Source organism: Arvicola amphibius, chromosome 1 (genome assembly GCF_903992535.2).
Source record: "Arvicola amphibius chromosome 1, mArvAmp1.2, whole genome shotgun sequence".
Taxonomy (NCBI): Eukaryota; Metazoa; Chordata; class Mammalia; order Rodentia; family Cricetidae; genus Arvicola; species Arvicola amphibius.
This window is the reverse complement of record NC_052047.1, coordinates 195,983,289-196,002,963: the sequence shown is the minus strand read 5'-3', so window position 1 is coordinate 196,002,963 and position 19,675 is coordinate 195,983,289.

Genomic DNA, 19,675 nt, shown 5'->3' with positions numbered 1-19,675 from the left:
CTGGTTGACCAGAGATTCCAGGGTCACCCTGTGTCCACTGCCCCAGGGTTGAGGTTGTAGCTGTATACAACTGCACTGGGCATTTTTCTTTTTCTTTTTTTCTTCTTCTTTTTTTTTTTTTTATCCAGGTACCAGAGATCTGAACTTGGGTCCTTCCGCTTCTGTGGCAAGCTCTTTACCCACTGAGCCATCTCCCCAGCCCAGCTACACCCTACTTCACTTCTCGGAAAATCTAAGCTGGGTGAACAGGTGAGCCGCAAAAAGATCTTGCTAAACCACAATCACATCACTGAGGACTCTGGAGTCTCAGAAGCCACAGTATCATCCCAGATTTGTCACCCAGCATCTTCTCTGGCTCAGCTTCTGTGTCTGGTGGCCACTGGTGGCAAGTGCTAGGGACACACATTAGCCAAGCGATAGCTGGAGACAGAGCAGAGAGAACCTGGGACTCAGAGAGAGGTCAAAATTAGAATTATAGGACATCCGCAGAAGCAGCAGCACTGGCTGATCAGTGGACACAGTGTGACCGCTCAGTTTGGGAACAAGGTTAATCAGAAAAGCCATGGCGGGCACGATCACAGCTCTTAGACACAGAGTATCATTACTGTGGTCAGGTAGAGAGGCTGAGAACACATTCAGAGGTGGACCTTGCGCTGGCCAAGCGAGAGGAAGCTTCAGATGGCCTGAGGGAGAACCAGGCCACCCCAGTGTGTCTGAGGAACTGGCAGTACCATGAAGCCACTGGACTTTGATGGTGCCTTTTAAAAGCCCGTGTGCTTTTCTCCCCTGTATTTTCAGGAACCCCGTGCTGCGCTTTGATTTCTATTTTTAAAGGGCACAGAAATGTAATTACCGGTTGGTGACACAGGAATCACCTAAAATTTTAGTTCTGGCCAATATATGGTGTAGACAAGAGCTTCTAACACTGTGGTGTGGCCACAAATCACCTTGTCCAGATGCATATTTGGATCAGCGTCTAGGTGGGGCCAGAGGGTCTGCACGTCTGTCGAGCCCCTAGACAGCGGTTCTCCACCTTCCCGATGCTACAACCCTTTAATTCAGTGTCTCGCATGGTGGGGACCCCAAACTATAAAATCATCTTTATTGCTACTTCATAACTGTGATGTTGCTACTGTTATGAGTCGTAATGTAAATATTCGATGTGCAGGATGTCAGATATGCGACCCATGGAGGGGTCGCGACCCACCGGTTGAGAACCGCTGTCATCGGGATGCAAACCTGCTGGGGTGGGACTGCACTGGGAGCTGAGTCTGATGGTCTAATAGGGTGTCTCTGCGCCATATGACGCCACAGTTCTGAGGGTGACGTGAGCATCCAGGGTAACAAGGACATCGTAGACAAAAGCAAGAGGCATGCACCAGTGACCCAGAGGGAAACAGCCTTTCTCTGTTCTAAAGGCCCAAGTCCATCCAGCAACTGAGTCTGAGCTGCCAGTGTTCCCCCTCTCTCTGAAGACCCCCTGCTCCCCAAGAGCATTCTCACCCTTCAATGATGGAGCCGTTTCTTGAAGAACGTTTCCATTTAGAAACAAGAACAGCTTTGAGTCTCAAGTTAAAAAGTCAGTTTCCCAACCTAAATGGCCCTTGACTGAAGAATGGATAAGGAAAATGTGGTACATTTACACACAATGGAGAGCTACACAGTGGAAAAATAACGACATCTTTAAATTTGCGGGCAAATGGATAGGTCTAGAAAACACCATACTGAGTGAGGTAATCCAGACCCAGAAAAATAAATATCATATGTACTCACTCTTAAATGGCTTTTAGACATAAAGCAAGAAAAGCCAGCCTACAATTCACAATTCCAGAGAACCTAGACAACAAAGAGGACTCTAAGAGAGAGACATACCTGGATCTAATCTGCATGGAAAGTAGAAAAATACAAGATCTCCTGAGTAAATTGGGAGCATGGGGACCATGGGAGAGGGTTGAAGGGGAGGGGAGAGACAGGGAGGGGAGTGAAGAAAAATATATAGCTCAATACAATTTTTAAGAAGTCTATTTCTATGGCTTTGATGTAGGGGTCCAACCATTCGCTAGCCGGGCAAGGGCCTGGAGATTTAAACACACAAAGTCACACAGACAGAGACACGGTTCATTCTCAAAACAAGAATGCCCCCTTTATTGTGGTCCAGGGCAGCTTATATAGGGATCCTTAACTGATAGCCACGCCCCAGCCAAACTCACCAGAAACCACTCCCCTGCCATCAGGAACGCCTGAGGGTCTCGTGCCCAGAGCAGCTGCAAACACAGGAAAACAAGGTGTTTTGCTCAGAGCAGCTGCAAGCATAACAAGTTGTTTACAGGAAATTCAGGGTCTGGGTCCACAGCCCCCAACAACCACCACCATAGCCGCCACTGTCACCTCACTGTCACCACCACCACCATCACCATCACCACCACCACCACCACCTCCACCACCTCCACCACCACCATCATCACCACCATCACCACCACCACCATCACCACTGTCACCATTGCCACCGCTACCACCATCACCACCACCACCACCACCGCCACTACCACCACCACTACCACCACCACCACCTCCACCACCTCCACCACCACCATCACCACCACCACCGTCACCACCACCACCATCACCACCACCACCACTACCATCATCACCATCACCATCACCACCACCGTCACCACCACCACCACCACCACCACCACCACCACCATCACCATCACCACCACCACCATCACCACCACCACCACCACCACCACCATCACCGTCACCACCACCACCATCACCACTGTCACCATTGCCACCGCTACCACCATCACCACCACCACCACCACCACCACCACCACCACCACCACCACCATCATCACCATCACCACCACCATCACCACCATCACCATTGCCACCGCTACCACCATCACCACCACCACCACCACCACCACCACCACCATCACCACCACTACCACCACCACCTTTTTCTGAGCATCTACTGTGTGCCTGACTGGGTACCTGATCCTTACACATACACTGTCTCTTTATTGTAGCAGAAGCAGCAGGCTCAGAGGAGTTGAGCAATGGTGACCTAGAATAACTTACGGTGAGTTTTATTTATTTATTTTTTTAATTTTGGGTTCATATTGAAACCAACACTACCTACTTTAGGTAATGGTTACTGACTGAAGGAGGTCTTCCTGGGAGGTACTCTGTTTACTCACACAAGTGGATAGGGACCCAGGGGATTCCATGTAGAGGACCCAAAGGGCTTAGGGAGATCACAAGGTAAGCAATGAGAATTACAAGGGTTCAGTTCTGGGAGAAGGAGTCATGGTTGGGAGGGAGGGGGCGATGATGGAGGACCCCAGGCTTTAAGGTTTATTGGGCAGGTGCTAGGAATGAGTTGGAGAGAGGCGCCGTAGGTGTGGATTTTCAACTCTCACTGATGAAATGGTGTTTGTGTGTGGGGTGGGGGTGGGGGATTAGATCAACCAATGGAATCCAGGGATCCATATGTTTAGGGGCCGTGTGAATGGAGACACACAGGAAAGACTAGACCTGCATTCCTGTCACAGGGATGAAGTCTGGGTGGCCCCACCCCAACTCGGTACCCTCTTCTTGTCTCCTTTCCTTCTTTCTCTTCGTTGGCTCAGCCCCAGTGGTTCTTCATGTCTTATTTATTTATTGTATGTATACTAGTGTTTTCCATGCATGTATGTCTGGGCACCATGTGTGTGCCTGGTGCCTGTGGAGGTCAGACAGGACATCAGGTTCCCTGGGACTGGAACTACATGTGGTTGTCAGTCCCCACGTGTGCTGGAAGAGGAACGTGGGTCCCCAGGAAGCCCAGGCAGTGCTCTTAACCACCAAGTCACCTCTCCAACCCCAGCCCTAATGACTCTGAACTTCAGACACTGAGCAGACTCTAGTCTGTGGACCGCTTTCCTTGGCTCACAAGCTTCAAGTTTTTGCCCGAGTGAATGCTGAGTTGGAGGATCTCGCTAGTACTCAGACTCTGGATCATTCCTTTCTCCTCTCCTGTGGATCTAACTCCCCAATACACTGTACCATTTTGCTTGTTGGCTGAGTTTTATCACTGGACTTTCCTCACTGGAGAGTATCAGTGCCATGCAGGGACGCATTCTGTTTGTCAGTCCACTGCAGAGTTCTCACAGACAGCATGTAGCCAGTGCTCACTGCATATCTGCCTAAAGGTGAGCAGAGCTGGTGTGCACAGCAGAGAGAGTGGGGCTGGTCTGGAACGTTTGGCCAGAGGTGCTTTCAGGGTGCAGGGCATTGGGAAGGTTAATCTGGATATGGGGGACTGGGTTCAAAGTCAGAGAGAGGGAAAATGAGAAACTGCATGTGGGGGTCGTCAGAGCACAGAGGACAGTGGCGAGACAAGACAGGACTCAGGGACTAGGTGACAAACTGATTCACTCTAGAGGGGCAGCAAAGGGGCTGGAGTCACTGGTGTCCTTTCAGAGAGGAGTTTTAATCATGTGGAGAAGAGACCAATCATATGCTTCATAATGCGGTGGCCTTAAATGCAGCCAGCTTGCCTTGGGATGCGCTCCACGGGCCCCCAACACACAGGACTGTGGCAATCCTGACAGGGAAAGGAGAAAGAATGCACAGGCTGGGTCGTTGGTCAGGCTGGACAGGCTGAAGGTGTTTGTCATGCTGGACAGGCTGCCGGTCGTTGGTCATGCTGGCCACAACATGACCTCATCCATAGTCAGGAGAAACTCGGCTAGACTAGGTTAAATTAACAAGTTGTTTGGTTTCACCTGTATTTGTTCTTTTCTTTAACTTTTGTATGATTAGCAGAAACCTTAAAGTTGCTCACGTGGTTCACACTGCATTTATCTTTGACACAGTCGGGCTGTTTAGTCAGGTGAAAAGTTACCGGCTCATGTAACCCACACTTCCGAAGAAAGAGAACAGAAGAAAAGGTGAGAAAGAAAAAGAGAAAAGAAAGAGAGAGAAAGAAAGACCTCCCCCTCCCTCCCTCCCTCCCTCCTTCCCTCCTTCCCTTCCTCCCTCCCTTCCTCCCTGCTTCTTTCCTTCTCTCTCCTCTTTCTGTCCCTCCTTTCCCTCCCACCTTCTCCCTCTTTCTAGAAATAAATATCTCTCAGTAACTTAATTGTTTCCTGAATGGACACCCAAGTAGTTAATCTTCCATCTGCAATAAAATAGATGCTTTTCATAATATCAAATCATCCAATTGCCTTAGCATTAAGTTGCCTGGAACGACATTAAAGTCAGTGATATGCAGTCCATTAGCTGTACCCAGCTCAGGCCTCCCTGGGAGAAAAAGAAACTGTACAAATGAGCTTTCTTCTACATTAAGCAGCAAATAGATGAAAGCTTTGGAAGAAACCACCTACGAGAAGTCAGGGTCTATGATTAGACAAACAGATTTCTATGCAATATAACCTCCTTCCAAATAATGGCCCCTCCCTGGGGGGGGGGGGTCTGTGGGCTGCCAGGGTCGGAGACAAAGGCAGCCCTGATTTGGAGGTTTACGAATTTCTTTGAGAAGGAAATTCCCACTGTTCATCTTGGCTGGGGCTAGGAATTGCTCGTGGACATTGTGAGGCTGGCCTTGAACCTTCTGTGTCAGAGGGGAGTGCTATTCCTGCTCACTTTGGAGGAAATGAAAGGGCTCTTAATGAAGTTGCTTCTACTGTCACCTCATGCACTCAACTCCGAGCTGAGTATTAAGTCACAGCCTGCACATGTGTGGCACCCTCCCAGAGGCCATGACATTGGTGGCGCTGCAAGGACTCAAGACAATCATTTCTCTGGACACGAAAATGAGTTCAGAGAGGTCTGTGACCCAAGACAGCAGGGTTGAGATGGACCTCATCTACTCTGCCATCACCCCATAGCTCAATTCTCCCCTTTCCCTTCTGTCAGCAAAGCCTACTCCAGGAACCTCAGCAAGTTTCAGGGAATCCTTCCCAGCAACGTTAACTTTATCATTGTTGTTATTATTATTACTATTATTATTATTTTTGAGACAGGGTTTCTCTGTAGCTTTGGGATCTGTCCTAGAACTCGCTCTGTAGACCAGGCTGGCCTCGAACTCACAGAGATCTGCCTGACTCTACCTCCCGTGTGCTGGGATTAAAGGCATGAGCCACCACTGTCCAGTTATCTTAACTTTATGTTTGAGTTAATGAGAAGCAAATAAGGATTGGAGATGTATCTTACTTGGTGGAATACTAGTCTAGAACACATGGGGCCCTGGGCTAAGTTTTCAGGACCATATCAAACGGCTTGGTGGCTCACTGCTGTAATCCTATCACTCAAGGGGTGGGAGGAGGGGGTCAGAAGTTCAAACTCATCCTCAACTATTTAATGAGTTCAAGGTCAGCCTGGGCAGCATGTGACTCTATCTCAGATTAATTAATCAAGTAAGTACAAAAAAGATAGCAATTTCTTCCTCAAGTATTTATCTAAACCCTTGGGGTTGTAGAAAGTACCTTGGTAACCAGCCAGCATTTTCTTTTTGTTGTTCTTTTGAGACAAGATCCTGGAACTCACTCTGTAGACCAGATTGATCTCAAACTCACAGAACTCTGCCTGTCTCTGCCTCCCAAGTGCTGGGATTAAAGGTGTGCGCCATTACTCCTGACTTCAACATTTTCTAACCGAGGAATCGTGAAGCTAGACTAGGTTGGTGGTCTCCTAGGTTCTTAGTGGGTCTTCATATAGTGATCTCTGTTATAAACAGAGGAAACGGAGTTGCTGGGTTTGCAGGGTGTTTGTTTGTGTGTTGCTTTTGTTCTGAGACAGGGTCTGGAGTAACCAAGGCTGGTCTTGAACTCTTGTTTTCACCTCTATGTGTGCTCAGATTACAAATGTGCAGCACAAGCCTGTGTAGAAGGAATCTACTTTGCCTCCAGGATTGCAGCTAAGGGGTCACAATCACCTCAGTAATGACAACGCGGTATGCAGTGTGCAGGGTGGGGTTTCCCTTGGCTGCTGACGAGAGCCCTCGTCTCAGAGCCACTCCATAACTGATGTGGGCTTTGTACTTCCCACTCTCATGACTCGCACAAGGGTCAGCCTGGTACTCTCAGAGCCAAGGGGCAACAGATACACGAAAAAGAAGAATTTGGGGTCTGGCTGTGGCACCTCGGTGCCCACTACAGCCTGTTTTGTCTCTGAGCTGAAGGCTGACATCTTCTGCTGATTCATCCGTCTTCCAGGGCTCCTTGCACTGAGGTCTGGGTTGGGACGGGCAGTGGACACTGCTGTTCCAGATTACCCAGTCCCCATCAGCCATCACTTAACCGTGGGAACAGAGGCAGTGCCCTTGAGAGAAGGGCTTGCTTCAGCAGTCTTTAGATGTGGAATTCCCCTCTGTATGCTATGAATACCATCGGTAAATAAAGAAACTGCGTTGAGCCTATAGCAGAACAGGGCAGAACAGAGGTAGGCAGGAAAAACTAAACTGAATGCTGGGAGAAGGAAAGCAGAGTGAGCAGAAGCCATGGAGCCATGGCCGGAGACAGATGTGCTGAAACTTGGCTGGTAGGCCATGACCTCGCGGTGATGCACAGATTAATGGAGATGGGTTAAATTAAGATGTAAGAGTTAGCCAATAAGAAGTTAGAGCTAATGGATCAAGTAGTGATTTAAATAACATAGTTTCTGTGTGATTATTTCAGGTCAGAGCAGCCAAGCAGCTGGACCGACAAAGCAGCCTCCCTGCAACAATCTTTCAGGGGAAAGGTAATGGCTGTTCCTGGAGTTCCTGGAAGGACTCATGGAGCCAATTCTCAACCAATTTCTGGGAAAAACGTCACTGCCCTCTGAGATGGAGCCTGAAAGTAAGAAATAAGACCTTGCCGGAACCACTACACTCAAGATACTCTTGCGCTGGAGAGAAGACTCAACCATTAAAGGGCTTCCTTCCCACACATAAGGACCTGAGTTCAAATCCCCAGAATGCACATAAAAAGCTGGGGACAGTGATGTGTGCCTGAAACCCCAGGGATATTGTTGGGGTAAGAGGGTGCTTGCAGGTCAGATGGCCTGGCCTATGGGGTCAAGTTCCAGAGCAAATGAGAAATTTCATTTCAAACTTTGCACCATAGGTGGAAAGAGCCCAAGGCCAACACCTGAGGTTGTCCCCCAACCTCCACTGCGCACCATAAACACCCCCACATGCAAGAACATACCCACTTGCAGCGGTCCCAGGTTCTCAAGTTTCTCAGCATGGGCAGAGCTGGGGTAGACGTGGAAACAGCCACTCCTGCCAGAAGCCACAAGCATAGTGGCAAGAAAATGGTCCCCTCTCACTGCTGCTATCTGAAATGCCAGACAGTGCATCAGGCAGGACAAACTCTAGTTGAGGAAGATCTTACTGTAGAGTTTACCCTGTAGTCTTGGCAATTCAGGGAAGCCCCTTAGACAAGGGTCAGAATGGACTCTGGGGGCCGGTTCACCTTGTCCTGCATGCTAGGTAAGCACATAGTTTGATTCAAGTGACAGTCATAACAGACTTGGAAGAGAGAGTCCTTCTTGTTCTCTGCTGGTTACCACCTTGAATATTCTTGACACTGCAGGAAGCCATCTTGACTTTCCAGAAGGCCTGGGAATGAGACCACAGGGAATAATGGACAAGAGAAGGCAGTCTGCTGAGGATGCTTCTTAATGCATCTCAAAAGCTCGGAGAGAGCTGCTGACTTGGCATGATGATGGGGGTGTAGATGGGTATAGAACTATGCCCACCGACTCAACAGTCTTTGCCTGGCTGCCCTTAAGAACTTGTGAACTATTTTATTTGTCCAGTGGCACGCCTGCCACCAGGAGGGTCTCACAACCCCTCTACACCCGCTAAAGTGGCCCTCGATCAATTGGAGCCCGCCTGGCAGCCTGCAGACCAGCCCGGCAGAGTCCTCTCAGAGTGCATTTCCTCAGGCAGACCTGGTGGAGCCCGGGTGTGTCTGAATAGCTCAGGACAGGAGCCTAGCCGGTGGGGAACTCGGCTTTGCAAACACCCTGGGGGCTGTTTCTGAGGCACAGTGAAATGTGGCCACACAGGTTCAGTCTATTTTAAGCTTCGGAAGCCAAGGGAGGTGAAGTAGGGTGAAGCAGTGGGCTCCTGGGGCAAGATGAGTTCCAGGCCAACTCTCGGGGAGGTTCCAAGGTCACCTTGGGCCTGTCTCTGGCCACTCTGCTTTGTTCCTTCCTCTTCCCTTTGGATGGCTGGGCAGGGGACTGGAGGAGGAAGGCTTGATTGAGAGACTCAGTTTAGACGGAAAAATGGGGGAAATGTCTGCTAGGATCTGGTCCATGTCTCTAAATTGGTTTTTCACCTCTATCTTACGTGATCCTCCCCAGCACCCTATGAGGGGGTCCGGACCACTGTCTCTCCTGTGGATAGGAATAGAAGCTCAGAGAAAGTGGTCAGCTTCTTCCAGGTCACCAGCAGAGCTAGGGTTTGAAGTCTAAAGAGAGGACAGTGCTGGGGTACTAGCGTCACACACAGGAAGAGCTCTGCTCTCTTCTGCCGTGTGACAGTTCTCACACCACGCAGTGGCCAGAGCCCCCTTTACCACATGTGAATGACACTAGGTTATTTGATAGCTTAGAAAGTTTAGTTCTAACAGCCCCATTACTCAGATCACAAAACTGAAGCTCAAGGAGCTTAAGAAATCTAAGCCAGAGACACACGAAGACATGCAAGTTACACAGAACAATGCTGGAACTGACCCCTGACCCTGCACCATGGCCACGGTTCTCACGTGTAGGTCAGGGACCATTTTAAGGTTCTGAGAAGTTCAGTGGTTCACAGGGCCGAGCTTCAACCCCCTTCTTATTCTACACTGAGGGACAGGACTCTTGAATGACAGGTAACTGGCCACCTGACTAATGCTAGCTGGGCTGGAAGCCAGCCTCCACACGCTTTCTCCACGCATTAACACGCCCTCATTCCTGCGGGCTTCCATATATTTTCAGGGATCTAAGTCTTCTCTCTAGAGAGCCGTCTCTTGGTGGCTTCTGCTCTGTGTTTACCTTACTTATGTCAGGAGGTCAAGATCTGTAACACAAATACATAAATAATGTAATGCATAGGGGAGGGGGCTGAGTCAGGGCTTCAGCCCCTGCAATGGAGATCTCTATGAGAACACTTCTTTTTAGACATCTATTTTATTTGTTCATGCATGTGTGTGTGCGTGTGCATGCACACGCGTGAGTGTGCACTAGCATGAGCCCACACACGTATGCGTACTCTCTCCCACCACGGTCTGCACGCAGAGGTCATGGGATAGACTGTGACTTTCGAGAACCAGGTTTCTGCTCCCACCATGTAGATTCCAGGGTTGGACCTCAGGTCATCAAGTTTGACCACCAGAACCTTATCCATGGAGCCACCTCACTGGCCCCAAGACATGACTTTCCAAGACACGACCCTTCCTGTAAATAAGACACTCTCACTATAACTTTGACCACACCCATTCTGCCACCCACAATCCTTTCCACGATGTCCTAAGTGCATCTTCTTTCAGGTGCCAGGCAACTTTGTCAGTTTTTTTCTCGGACATTTTTGTCTGGAGTTTGGGTACAACGGTAAGCAACCAGAACACTAGAAGGCACAGAATACCAAATCTACAATCTGCAAGGAAAAATCTTCAGAATGCATAATCCAGGAATCACTTATAATTTGCTCTTTTTTATGCATTTAGATAGTACCATTTTAGGTTTGTGTGTGTGCGCATGCGTGCATGCACATATGCATGTATGTGTGTATCCATGCATGCATATATGCATGTACGTATGTGCATGGTGTGCATTGTATGGTATACATGTGTGTTTGCATATATGTGCATGTATACTGGAGGCCTGAGGTTGATGTCTTCCTCAGTGGCTCTCCACTTACATATTGAGGTAGGGTCTAGTCTCTAGGCCTGGAACTCCCTGTTTTGGCTGCTCTGGATAGCCAGTTTGTTTCAGCCTGTCACAGCCTCCCATATCCTAAGGTTACAGCCTGGTTATCATGCCCACGAGACTTTCAAGTGGGTCCTGGGGATCCAACCTCTGGTCTTCACGCCTTAGCACCTGCCTCATTGACCAAGTTACCACCCTACCCCAGATTAAGTTGAACTGGAAAGTACAGCAAAAAAGTCTCATTTTAATTCCTCGATTGATTTCCTCCTCTCATTAAATGTGCACCACACCAACCTTTTCCTACTGTGTCAGCATAGTGTCACACACCTGTGATCTCACAGCTCAGAAGGCTGCGGCAGGCAGATGACGAGTTTAAGCCAGCCTAGGTCACATAGTGAGACCTTGTCCCAAAACAAAGCCAGGTGCTGAGAAAGCAGAAATGGATAAAACTGGGTTCCTACCAGAGCTCCTGCCGGAGCCCACACTCTAGTTAGACACATGTGTGGATGCTCACATCCACAACTGTGTGTCAGTGTTGGGTGACGACAGCAGGCTGTGGACTTCAGATTCTCATTGGGTGGGCATGTTGGGCTTCATAGAGGCCTGTGTTTTATATATGCATACGTGTGTGTAGCAGGTTTGGTGTGTGTGTGTGTGTGTGTGTGTGTGTGTAGCAGGTTATATATATGTGTGTGTGTAGCAGGTTTTGTGTGTGTAGCTGGTTATGTATGTGTGTTGTGTGTAGCAGGTTTTATATGTGTGTATGTAGCAGGTTTTATGTGTGTGTGTGTAGCAGGTTATATATATATACGTGTGTGTGTGTAGCAGGCTTTATATGTGTGTAGCAGGTTTTATGTGTGTGTGTGTGTGTGTGTGTGTGTGTGTGTGTGTAGCAGGTTTTATGTGTGTGCGTGTGTGTAGCAGGTTATATATATATCACAGGTTTTCAAGGCCACCCCGGGAGGAAATGTTTTAGGCAATGCAAATTGCATGGCCGAAGACCTTTTGCCTGAGGAAGCCCTAGAATGATTGCAAGTGCCAGGAGAGCTGTCTTGGAAAGGAGAGATGAAGATGGAGGGGTCAGCAGGTCAGCTTCCAAAGAACCCTGTGTGATATGGAGAGGAATTTATATTGTCTCCTGGAAGCAGGAATGTGATACGAGTGTGTTTCTATTTCAGAAAGTTTGCTCTGGCTGCGGAGAAAGGATGAAGTGGATGGTAATACTGGAAACTAGGAAGCTGGGTAGAGGAGGGCTTCAACGGCTGGGAGGTAGAAATAACCTGGCATGAAGGACCCTAAGGGGAGACAGTAAATGGAAAAGCAGGATTTTGAGTTGTGTGGATGGGTGGGTGTGTGCATGTACGTGATATACTTTTTTTTATTTATTTGTTTATTATGTATACAATATTCTGTCTGTGTGTGTCTGCAGACCAGAAGAGGTCAGCAGACCTCATTACAGATGGTTGTGAGCCACCATGTGGTTGCCGGGAATTGAACTCATGACCTTTGGAAGAGCAGGCAGTGCTCTTAACCACCGAGCCATCTCTCCAGCCCGTACGTGATATACTTTAAGTGGGGGAACGTTTTAGCAAAAACTAAAATTATTATGGAGTTGTAAGAGTAACGTTTTAGGTTGCTGTGATACAATATTGGGCAAAAGCAACTCATGGAAGGCAGGGTTTGTTTCAGCTCACACTCAAGTCATGGTGGCAGGAAGCTGAGGCAGCCAGTGGCATTTCATTGCCCTCCAGGAAGCAGAGAGGTGAAAGCTGGAGCTCAGCTCAGGACCTCAGCCTAGGGGATGGTGCAGCCCACAGTGGAGTCTTTCCAATTCAATGAATCTAATCTAGAAACTCCCTCACAGACCTGCCCGAGGGCTTGTTTGCAGGTGATACTAAATCCTGTCAAGTTGCAAACCTCTGTTAACTGTCTCAGGTATGAAGGAAATATGTGTGCTTATGGGGACTGGGGGGGGGCAGTGAACAACAACCCAGGTGTCCCTTCATCCTAGCAGAACCAGTAAGTGGGGTGCTGCCTCCCCATATTTCTTTTAGTTTGCAGCCCCAAGTTAATTTCATAGGTGGCGTTTTTTTCCTAAGTGTTGGGCAGTTAACAGGCAACGTTTGTGTTTCTTCGAGCTGTGAAGACTCACTTTAGTCCTGCAGCTGGCAAGCCCTTCCTCATTTCTTGTATTTAAGACATTTCTGCTTCCACATGTAAAGAGGGATCGGTTTGATCCAGGACTTGGTTGCATGCACTTTACAATTCCGTTTGTCGCACGGCTTGGTGCATCCAGGTACCTGTTCCCTTCTGCCTTCTAACCCATGGCAGAAATGATCAAGATGATGGAACTCTCTGTACGTCTTTGTGTTTTGGAAAACTTACCCCAAGTTGCCAGGAAATAACAGTAGGTAAATCAAGTCCTTGCTGCAGCTAACTGTTGAGGTGTTTGGTGGTGGGAGAATGTGTATGTGTGTGTGTGTGTATGTGTGTGTGTGTGTTTGTGTGTATGTGTATGTGTGTTTGTGTGTGTGTGTGTATGTGTGTGTGTGTGTTTGTGTGTATATATGTGTTTGTGTGTGTGTTTGTGTGTATGTGTATGTGTGTTTGTGTGTGTGTGTGTGTGCGCGCGCGCGCGCGCGCGCATTTTTCATTTAGCACTGTGGTGTTTTCCCTACCAGAGCATTCACTGGGCATGAGTCAACTTCCTACCTTGCTCCACAAGAAGTGTCCAGCCTGGAAAAGAAAAAGCAATTGATGAGAGACCCCTAGAATAGTTGTCTTGGCATTGGCTGGTCCTGCTGGGTCAGAACAATTGACTACTGGCAAGCCCTGCATCCTCCGCAGGCAAGCAGGCTGAACTGAAACCTTCTTTTGGGAAGGTATGATGCAGAAATTATGATCCCAAATGCAAGGCCTCAGGGGGACATTCAGACAGTGGCCTTATTCTGTGTTATGAGGCCGAAGGGTGACTTTGAGAGGCAAGCTTGGCAGACGAGCAAAGTCCCTTTGCTGACCAGCCGTCTAGATGGAGCGCTGGCACTTGTGAGGCCCTGGATTCTCTGGAAGTTTCCTGCCCTGCTCTTCCGAGCATCTGCTGGGAAGAAATACGGTAATAAATAGAGGAGGGAGTGCTAGAGGGAGATGGGGTGGAGCAGGGTAAGAGAGACTAGGGCTCTTGCTTCCGACCAACAGCAAAAGCTACAGCAGCCTGTTTCTACTCCGAGCCCAGAGCAGGAAAAGCCAGGTGAGTCCAGCTCAGGGCTCTGTCAGGGCCTTTGACATCACAATGATTGCTTTGTGCTGTCCCTCAGAGTATTGGAAAGTCACAGGACACCCCTGTGGCCTGGCGGCCAGACTTGGAAAAGGTTCCTCCTGGCACTTCCGGCTTAGGCCAGCAGCAGTCAAGGGACTCTGGCTGCTGGTTACCCAGGAGGCTAGACAAGCATTTCCCCTGGCAACCCCATGGTTCTCACAGAAGCGAACCTCTGCTGGTCCCAGGCAGGATGCTCTATGAGGGGATTGGCTGGCAATGCTCCCTAGCCCAGGACTGGGTTCCTCCTCTCTATGAGGGGACTGGCTAATGGTGCTCCCTAGCCCAGGACTGGGTTCTTCCATGCCCTCTGGGAGGAAGGAGCGACTTTTCACTCCGCATGGGTCACTAGGAGATTTCGTGAGTCAGCATGTTTGCTGCATGACTTCCTGTGGGCCTCTCCCTTCTCATCTGGACAGAAAATGCCTATCCATCTAGAGAAAGAAAGGCAGGAACCCAGTGCCAGGTTGCATCCTGTTGGCAAGAGAAGACGCTTGGTGTTCCACACTGTAACAGAGCTTTTGAAATTTCCTAATCTCTTTAAAAAGTGATAGCAAGAATTTAATCACTTTTTTTTTTAAAGGAAACTGATAAATTGTGACAGAAGCAGAGGAAAATGTGTTTTTGAGAGTAATGAGAGCATTTGACGGGGACCACCATAAACCCTGGCCCGCAGTGCACCTGCTTGAGCCGCACGTTCCCATCCACACAAAGGGGAGAGTTATGCTTTCAATTGCCTTTATTAAGAGATGTAACTTAGTGAGGGAGATGAATCATAATTACTATTATTAGGAGTTTTTTGTTTCGTTTGTGTTTTGGGTTTGGTTTGTTCTTACCGAATAGCTCTAAAGTAGAATGGGCCCAGCGCAACTTAATCTCTTATGTCAACATGCAGTCTGTACAGGCCCCATGCTCACACCTAGGGCCTATGAGTCTGGGTCACTTTCTCAGAAGGAAGTCAACCTCTTGTGAGCCCTCCCAGGACCTTACAGTTCACGGGCTTTCCCTGGTTACCAAATGAGTCCGCAGCCAGGGACTGGACCAAGAGGAACCGGCTAGAGAGAGAGGGCCATGAGGAGGGAAGGGTCCGTCACCTGTGGTCTGGCTGAAGTCCCCACCACCTGTGAGTTGAGACTTGCAGCCCAGGTAGTTCTGGTGTGCCGATTACTGCTCCAGCATCCCTTCACACAGAGATGTCAGATAAATAACGGCAGTGATAAAGCCCAGCCCTCCTCCTTCCAAGCAGTAAGCTCGCTCCTCTCTAGGGATCTCACAAGGAACCCCATTCACAGGAAGGATAGACCTTAAACCCCTGGCCCATGGCTCTTGCTTTTAGATTTTAATCCTATGTGAGGAACCTCTGGGGCCAACTCACCTATAATCTCATTTACCGAAACAGAGGACTCTTTGGTCTTTGGGTTTTTTTGTTGTTGTTGTTGTTTTTGTTTTTTTGAGTTTTTTTGTTTGTTTGTTTGGAGACAGTCTCACTTTGTAACCCTAACTCCTGGAACTCTCTCTACCAGGAGATCTTTCTACCTCTGCCTGCCCAGTGCTGAGATCACAAAAGGATCACCTGGGATCACAAAGATACACCACCTGGGCTCCCAAAAGGTGACCACCTGGGCCCACAGAGGTGACCACCTGGGCTCACCTGGGTTCACAAAGGGTTCTTTAATAACTTTTTGATTCAACTCGAGAATCACCAAAAGTGTCTATTTGGCTACTACCAAAACACTGGTCCGGCTCTCCCCTGAGACCCCACACCCCAGTTAGATGTCTTCCCTTTGCTGGTGTCTCTCCCTCACTATTAATCGCGTGCTTGAGTTTTCACTGAGTCTCTCCCTAACGGAGACCCAGCTGCATGCCATACTGAGGCACTGAAATTTGTCTCCACAGTGAGTCAGAAATCCCATCTTCACTCTCAGGCTGTCGTAGGCAGACCCTGAAGCAGGGCACCCCACTTTTCCCAATTCTCTTCATTAGAGAGTGTCAGAAACCAAAGAGGGCACGAACTGATTGCCTCTAACTAGAAAAGGGCAACTTCCCAAAGGGAAAAAAAAAACAATACTGTTTCCAGAAGAATTGGGAAGAGGACCAAGGTGTGCAGAAATACAGGCTCATCACAACCTCTACGGCAGCACAGGGAGCTGGGTCATCTCCTGCTCCAGAACTCCTATTCTGTTGCAGTTCATGTTGGGGGCGTGTGGTGTGTACCCCAGCGAGAAGCCCGGTCTGCCTCATGCATACTCTTCGGAGACCATGGACCTACACTAGTTGTCATTTAGTGACAGCGGAATGGAAAGGAAGCCCCAGTTCAGACCTTGCGCTGAGGCTGAGCTGGAGTTTGAGATGTTATTAGAAGTTCTTCCTTTTCCATATTAGTGACGTGCGATTCCCAAGATGCCGAGGGTGGTGGAGCAACCCAGGTGACTTCTGACCACATTCAACTCACTCTGCTTCAAATCTTCCAAAAGCCAGTTCAGTGCTCACCGTACTGACTAAGGGAAGGAACAAGGGAAAACTAGCCGCTTGGGTTTGACTCTTGACTGTGTGAATGGACACTTATTCAATACCACCTTGGTGGAGATTCAAGAATAGGGTTATGGGTCAGAGAATGGAGATTAGAGAAGATTCTGGATTCAGCATAGGCGTGTTAACAGTGATGGATCTCATCTCTGCACAACACTTTCTACAAATGCACGCAGCTGGCTGCAGACTCCAGTTCTACAAGAGAACTATTCATCTTATCTGAGGCTGTGCCCCAGCCCCGAGTACTGAGAAGACACCCCATTTTATACTTAGAGTTTGTGGCCCCTCACCTTAAGTTCTAGCCAATGCAAAGGTCAGTAAACTCAAGTCTGCTCCTGTCAGCTTTACCGTTGTGTGTTCCTTTGGGTCCTCTGCTCATCAGTCACTCTGCCCTGGGCCTGGCTGTTATTGTCCTTGCAACTTCATATTCATTGTGTGATGAAGAGGAGGAGGAGGAGAAAAGAAGGGAGGAGTTGAAGGAACACCGATGAACTAGCCTGCCTAATGTATTCGCCTGTGCATCATGATCCTAACAGAAGACTGGTAACTCCAGTCCGATGCCCACTTTGGCCCTCAGTTGAAGTGAGGACACAGGACACTCTTAGCTGGTGGCAGGTGGTTGTGAAGTAGGGACATCCTCTTTAAAGAGCTCACTGTAGTGAGAGAGAGAGCCCCTAAGTGTGGATCAACATTCTCAGCGCAGGATATGGGGTTGCAGCAGATCTGAGTCACCCAAAGGAGGGACTCCCTGTCTTCATCTTAGAAAAGGCATTGTTCCTGGCCAGGGTGAGCCCGGCAATCTTACCAGCGAGGTCTTCCTTGAGGTTTTCACCAGGTATCTGCAAGGGACTATCAGTCTCCTTTGTGCTCTTGGAGTTGTTAGGTGTGAAAGAGACAGGCCAGCAGCAGTACGAGGGCCCACAGACGTGAGCCTGTCCCACCCTGACTGGCGGTCGGCTGGAGAGTCTGAGCTTATTTCTGCTCTCTCTAAGTTGTTGACAACAGGTGCAGCTACAAATGAGATTCCTACCTAGCGAGAGGTTAATTAGTATTTTGGGTATAGAGGTGGATTTGCTCCCCCTGGACCAAAGGTCAGAGAATTCAACTATATTCCTTATATCATGTTAATTAAGTCTGCTGCCTCCCCTGTCCCTTTTAGGAGTAATAAGCGTGTAAAAAATAAATGAGGTGGATTCAGTAGTCACTGAATGTCCCTCCCGATGCTGTTCTGTGTTTCTGTCTCTTATTTCTCTTCTATCTCTGTTCCTTTTGCTTAATAATTCTCATCCTCACGCTCCTGCCCTGGAACATACGAGTTTTGTCGAAGCTGGTCTTCAACAGGACAGCCATGTCCTTCCTCCAAGAAGGAAACCCCAGTGAATCAGAAGTGGGGGTGGGAGGCTCCAAGAGGACCTACCCAACAGCCTCCCTATGCTGTCAACTCTATCCCCTCAGGCCCTCTATCTCTCGTCCCTCCCTCCTGCCCTCTCTTCCTTTCTTTGCTTAAGCTGGTCTAAGTGGACCTTCTGTAACCAAGGGAGTTCGGAATGAAAACAAACGCTAAATGTGAGTCACTGGGACAAAATATTTGTCAAAGAATGAACATAACTCTGAAAGTCATAGAGGAGAGCAAGAGGCAGAGATGGGGGAGAGGGGAAGGGGGCGGGGCACTAGAATCCAGGAAGAACTTCATGGAGAGCGGAGAGCATACTTGAACTTGACTAGGAGAGGACAGAAAGTAAACTGGTAAGAGGTGGGGCTGAGGGAGGGCTTGCAGGGGACACAGACAGCATGAAAGAGGAGACGGAATAGACCTGACACAAACGTACATGGTGCCAGTTATCTTTTAGGGGGAAGGAGAGGCTGCTTCATCTATTGACTTTCACACAGACATCCTTCCAGGATGAGGGCTCTTGTTGCATCTTACCCATAACCAAGTCTCTACAGTAGTTCTATGATAGACTTAATATTGCCACGGTAGTGAGAAACCCACTGCCAAGAGGGAGTCAGCATAATAAAAGCAGTTATAATTTTTGCATTGTTGACGTTGAATCAGGGCCTTATGAATTTTGAGCAAGCATTCTACCATGGAGCTACATCCTTGCCTAACAGCTTTGATTTCCACGGCACGTCGATTTCTGTGATTTTAAGGCTTTTCATATAAAATGATGCCCTCTTCATCCCACTGGTTGAGAACAAGACCACTACCACAGTTTAAAGCCAGATTTGAAGCAAGGTTTAATTGAATACTGGCCAGGTGGATGGGCTCTGGCCAGGTCCAGCTCTGGGTTTCCAGAAAATGTCCTTGAGTCATGGTTTGCAATGTGTCCATCAGGTCCAATCAGGGACAAGCATACATCCTGATGTATTTCCCGCCCATCAGCCTCCTGCTCCCACACAATCACAAGCAAATCTAGTGTAGATGGGGAAAAAAATGTTTAGGGGATTGAAAACATGTGAGTTGTTATTTCCCATCAACAACAGCCTCCAGCATTTCAGGAATTGTCTGTCCTTGGGCACGGGGCTTGCAGAGCAGAGGCATTTTTGTTTCACGGATCTCTTAGGCACAGTACTTGAAACTTGAGGTGAAACTTGGCTCTCACAGTCCTACGATCCTTCCCTTGCCACAGTCCTTTTAGGTTTTTTTAACCTTTAATTTTATTTATTTATTAAAAATTTCCACCTCCTCCCCCAGTCCTTTTAGCTTTTACTCACTACAAGTTAGGTCTACAATTGTTTGTTTGTTTGTTTATATTTAATTTGGGGCTGTGCCACAGTGTGTGTTTGGAGGTCAAAGGACAGATTTTGGGAGTCAATTATCTCCTTCCATTGTGGTTCCTGGGGATAGAACTCAGGGCTTGGCACTAAATACTTTAATCTTCTGCACCGTCTCGCCGGAGCTAGGCTCAGAATTTTTTTAAAGCTCATTTGGGACAGGTG